Source organism: Silene latifolia, chromosome 11, assembly GCF_048544455.1.
Source record: "Silene latifolia isolate original U9 population chromosome 11, ASM4854445v1, whole genome shotgun sequence".
NCBI classification, from domain to species: Eukaryota; Viridiplantae; Streptophyta; class Magnoliopsida; order Caryophyllales; family Caryophyllaceae; genus Silene; species Silene latifolia.
In genome coordinates this window covers 5,081,304-5,087,303 of record NC_133536.1, presented here as the reverse complement: position 1 = coordinate 5,087,303, position 6,000 = coordinate 5,081,304, and positions in this window count along the sequence as shown.

Below are 6,000 nucleotides of genomic sequence, written 5' to 3'. Positions count from 1 at the left end.
TGGGAAAATGTTATAACTCGTTTCGGATTACCCCAAGTTATGGTATTTGATCATGGCCGAGAGTTTTGGAGTGACCTGATAATGAACTGGCTAGAAGAGCTTGGCATCAAGTTTGCATACTCCTCCGTCTGTCACCCACAGAGCAGGCGGCGCGCAGCGCCAACAAAACCATCCTCAACGGTTTGAAAAAGACAGTTGAAGACCTTAACGGAAGGTGGGCCGATGAACTACCCGGTGTCCTGTGGTCCCTTCGGACCACGGAGAAAGAAGCAACGGGTACACCCCTTCCACTTAGTCTACGCTCCGGGCGATCCCCCCCAATCGAAGCGACGGTGCCAACATTGTAACGGCTACCTTTAACCCGATTGAAAACGAGGAAGGCCTAAGAGCCTCCCTAGACCTGGTCGAAGAAAGCCGAGATACGGCACGCCTCAACTTGGCGGTATACCAAAACCGGATGAAAAGAGCCTACAACCGAAGAGTCCACAAAAGGGACTTAAAAACGGGAGATCTCGGTCCTAAGAAAGTCGGCCTCCACCAACAAAGGAAATATTCATGGAAAACTAACGCCAATCGGGAGGGACCCTACAAAGTAGTTGAAGAGATGAGGCGGGTACATACCGGTGGCCCGACAGACACGGGGGCGTGCCTTTGATGAGCCACTGGAACACTGACAACCTAAGAAAATACTTTGTATAAGCGGCGGAGGTGTCCAAAACCATTGTCGGCACCCCGGCGCGTGTTTATATCTAGTGAAGAAACATCCAAATTTTCCGTCAGTATTTATCTCCTCCGTGGTCGACACGCTAGAAGAAACGTATACTCAGTGCAATTGAGACGCAAATCTAGCGATCAATATGCCTACACAGTTACGAACGCTGTCGAGCCGCAACCCCAATTACCTCGGCCAAAGCCGAGAGCGACGGGGAACACGTCGGTCGATACGCTAGAAGAAACGTATACTCAGTGCAATTAAGACGCAAATCTGGCGATCAATATGCCTACACAGTTACGAACGCTGTCCAAGCCGCAACCCCGATTACCTCGGCCAAAGCCGAGAGCGACGGGGAACACGTCGGTCGATACGCTAAAAAAGAGACGTATACTCAGTGCAATTGAGACGCAAATCTAGCGATCAATATGCGTACACGATTCTGATGAACGCCGTCGCCGCGCGCAACCCCGATTACCTCGGCCAAAGCCGAGAGCGACGGGGAACACGTCGGTCGATACGCTAGAAGAAACGTATACTCAGTGCAATTGAGACGCAAATCTAGCGATCAATATGCCTACACAGTTACGAACGCTGTCAAAACCGCAACCCCGATAACCTCGGTCAAAGCCGAGAGCGACGGGGATCACGCCGGTCGACACGCTAAAGACGTTAAACACAGTTGGGACATGCATTCAAACTGCCTCGGTCATGCCGAGGGTAGAAACGAAGGCACTCAATTAATAACGCAAAAAGACAAACGAGGAATTGTGATCGAAGCCCTGGCCAAGCCAAAGGCCGATAAGACGAACTTTATTGAAAACAATTACGAGAGAAAGCATGACGACGGACGTCCCCATAGGGATAAGCCTAAACACAACCTACCAGGAGTTTTACTAACAAAACAAGAGAAAGAAAAGCAAAAGGTTACAGACATATCATTTGAAGCGCCAAAAAGTGGCAGGGAGGAAAGGCTCAATAGTTGGCCCCCGAACAGCTAAAGCTATCCGAGATGCCGGGTGAGTCTGGTGACGACCGCCCGTCTCCCTATGCCTGTTGCTGCCCTCCATCAGTAGCAGCAGCATCTTCGGTGGCCGGCTCAGAGGAGGGCTCGACATTTTCAAGTTCCTTTAGCCTCTCACCCTCCTTCACCTTTGCATCGTAGGCCACCTTGGCCTCAGCTATCTGAGCCGCCTTCGCCGCCTCCGCCTTCTCCGCAGCTGCCGCTTCCGCAGCATCAGCCATCTCATCCAGAAGCTGCTCAAATTTATCCCACGGGAAGGAGCCGTCAGGGATGAGCTTTTTGATTGCCTCCCTGGTCGCCTCCTCGGCCTGGTCCCGGTATTTGGTGCACAGTTTAGGGAGGAGATCATCTTGAAGCATTTCGATATCCTTCTCCTTTTGAGCAAGGGAAGCCCGCGCATCCCTAAGCGCCTCTGGCTGGTTATGGAACAAATCTTTCCACTCGTCCCTCTTGGCAACCACGGCGTCATAAGCGCCCTTGTACCGGTCTCGCTCCTCCATCAACTTGGCGGTGGCAACATCAGCATCCTCAACTTTGGCTCTCTCGGCCACCAGACTTCTCAACCTCCTCCACATGCCTCTTGGCAAAGAAAGAGGTCCAAACTTAGCCTTCCGGCTTCCCCTTGAAGCGGAGAGATCAAGCTTGAGCTTCGCGATCAACGGCGCAGATTGGGCCACGCTCTTTTCCTGCTCCATGATGTGGGAGCCGGCTAGACGGGTCCACTTCGCCAGCCTCTTATATATTCTCTCACCCTCCGCCACGAGCTCGTCGGAAGAAATCTTCTGGACCGAGGAGTCAACGGTGACATTTCTATCACCTGTCTTCTCAGGCTGCTTCTCGAGCCGCCGCTCAGTGAGAACGGCCTCTGCCGACGGCGGATCTACAAAAAATTTACACAGAGCATCCACGTCAACACGCATCGACACATCAGAAAGTCGGTCATCGGGAATGTCCAACGAACCGCCTAGGTCTCGAACCGCAAGTTAGGTCCGTACCAGTCTGGACCCTCTTAGTCGGAGGGCCGGTTGGGGCAGTCTTCTCCCTAGCAACGGTGGAAGCAGACGGTGGCACCTTTCTCTTCCTCAGAGGGGAAGGAACCATAGCAACGGTCACCACCCCGTCAGTGATATCGATGACCTCCAAATGATCCTTCCGGACCACGGGAGTTGAAGAGGGGTTGACACGACGCCGCCGCCATTTTGGACGCCGCCTTCTTCGTTCTCCTCGGCACGCCTTTTAGAACCCGTGCACGGGCCGCCTCCGGATCAAAGCCTTCACTGCCATCGTCCATCGGCTCGTTGGGAGCTAGTCTGCGATCAAGCTTGGTAGCCGTAGGACGCCGTTGAACAACCTTCCCATCCTTATCGAGCCCCAACCTCTTTAAGGTCTTCTCGGACAGACCTTGGCCAAACCGGTCTGCAAGAAATCAAGCAAGAGTTACATAAAGGAAGCGAAACAAAGCTCTAAAACAGAATACAACGAGGCAAAGATGGGCCTCACACCGACCCCACTCACCCCGATTGAGGGCGGTATGAGGAGGCCGACGCGCAAAGCAACGGCAGCTCATCCCGCGGGATAACCGAGTCGGGGGCAGCCATCCCTTCAAAGATCAAACAGTGCATCGCCGTTCTTCCTCCGCAGAAGAGGGACCATCGAAGCGTTCATCTTAACTTTACCCGGAGATACATTTCTCATATTCTTCCGGTTCTCACACCGTAAGTAAACAAGGCTCGGAAGGACCGAGGCAATGGGTAGTCCTCGGGCACTTGGACGTACACCCACCGCCGTTGCCCGCCCTTACAAGAAGTAAGCTTAGACACGGAGACGACGCCCGGCTCCATCTCGCACGCACGCTGTACCACCCCACTTTACCGGGATTGACGGCCGTAGATGATGAAGGCGGCGGAATAAGTTAACTGTCGGGACCTCCCCCCTAAAGAGACAAAGCCACACAAAGCCGACTATCGTCCTCATGGCCAACGGATGCGGTTGAGCCACAAAGAACGTTCATAGCTTTGATGATGGCCATGACGTGTTCATTCAAAGGAAACCGGAGCCCATACTCCGGATGCCCGATATACACGCCCGATGTGACCGGGGGTGGGCAACAGACGGCCCGACCCTCCTCGGGGATAACAATCTTGTACCCATCACCGAAGGAAAAATGGCCTTCGAAAAGAGTCCCAGGAACAGTGGCGAATTTATTAGTCCAGGCGCGATCAAGACGGTTGTGTAGGCCTCGCCATGATCCGGGGACAGACGGCCTCTCAACAACGAAAGAGTCCTCTCACCATCGGAAGGAGTCCTCTCGTTATCATCGCATCATCATCCTCATCCTCCCACTCCTCCGATTTGATGGATCAACTACGGGAGAGGGAGACCTAGGACCCCCAAACCTTATCGGGATGGCCTCTAGTATCCCCTCCCCATCAAGACGCGACGGGGAACCCCGCGCCAAGCGCTAATCCCAGCGTCAGCAGAAGACATGATAGCAATGATTATTTAACAAGAGAAGAAAGGAAATTTGTTTGTTTACCTTAAAGAAAAACACTCGCCGGAGTAGCAACCCTGAAAATTAGAAGACAAAGAAGGCCTTGGAAGTTTAGAGAGAAGAAAATTTTGGGAGAATGAAATTGGTGGCCAATTTCACGGAACAACTGCCCTATTTATAGGAAAAAGCCCATAATAAAGAACCAATCAGGGAACAGCCCATGAAGCGTCAGCCAATCAGCAAGCAGACACGTGTCGGACATGCAACCACGGAATGTCAATCGTCGCAACAGTTAAACGTCAATCAACGCAACAGTGATCAAGCGTCTTCAACACACCTTTTCATATCTCTGCCTATTCATCTTCCTCAACAAATTCTTAGGTATCTGCTCTCCGCCGGCCACCCGATCAACCATGCTAAGGAGCACGGCACTGGGGCAATCAAAAGCAACCTAAGCACTCCCAACCCCTGGTCTCGGCGGCGTCACTTTCTCTTCCACATCGGATGCCCTTTACGCATCCATGCGGAGGGGGGATATATATGGTACGGCCTAATAAGAACCAGGCCGAGATAGAAGAAGCCGATACAGAAAAATTTCAGAAATCACTTTCGCAGAATATACGCTCAAAGCATACATCTGAGCCCATACCACGGCATAGACTACGCGGGGGCAAATTGATGGGGCATATTTCGCACCGCCGACCAAGTCAACATATTGAGCAAGGTCAAAGATATCCACAACAAGTCAACGACTTAGGCAGCCTAGCCGATGCAACCCATCGGCTGTAATCGGGGTCTCGGCGACAACCCGCCAAAGGGACACATATCCGCGTACTCATATCCAAGGTCCCTCGGTAGGCTTTGCCATAGGTCTATCGGCCGAGGGTAGAACGGTCTTTCCACCTGCTAACCACTTGGCCACTTGGCCACTACGTGACAAAAGGTGAAAGTCTATAAATACTCCTCAACCCTCATTGAGGAAAAGATCCGAAAATTAACCTAAGAATCACTATTCATCTGGTAATATCTTCCTTATCTCTCTACAATATACTTAGCCAAGTAACACGCAACTTATCTCTCTAAGTTCACTGACTTGAGCGTCGGAGTGAGTACGCTTGGCACAAAGCCAAGCCCTCAGTTCGTTCATTGTTGCAGGAGAGGCCGAGAGGAACGATAGAGACGTGAGGAATCCAACTCGAGACATCATTCTACAAGCCACGGGTGGTAACAATACTTGCTCTGGAATTACACCCGGAACAGTTAATTTGAACTCAAAGACATTATAAGTCCCATTGTTAACAAACGAATTAACAAATGTTAACTTTTATTCGAGTTTGATCGAGTCTGTGTGAAACAGGATCAAATTGAGAAACTAATAACATAAATGTTTTCTGAAAAGTATTATTACGGCTTATCGTTGAAATTCGCTATCTATAGAACTAACGACGATGGAGCAAGATATCAACATAATTGATTTATTAAGGAACTTTAAAACTTTTGCATATTCAATTTTAGTAGTTATTCCAAACTTTTGTCATATCTAATTTTAGGGCAACATAAGTCCATATAAAAGGCATATAAAAGGCCATAAAAGTGTAATTTTTGTGAGCAAATCAAACTAATTATAGCAAATAATAAGGTTGGGTTACTTGGGTAGTTTTGATATAATTGTGTAAGCAAAAGTTATAACAAGTTTAAAGAAAGATAAGGTTGTATTATGTGAAAGCTGTACTACTTTTGGCAGCCATGTGATTTGAGTTTGTTTAAGGAGGT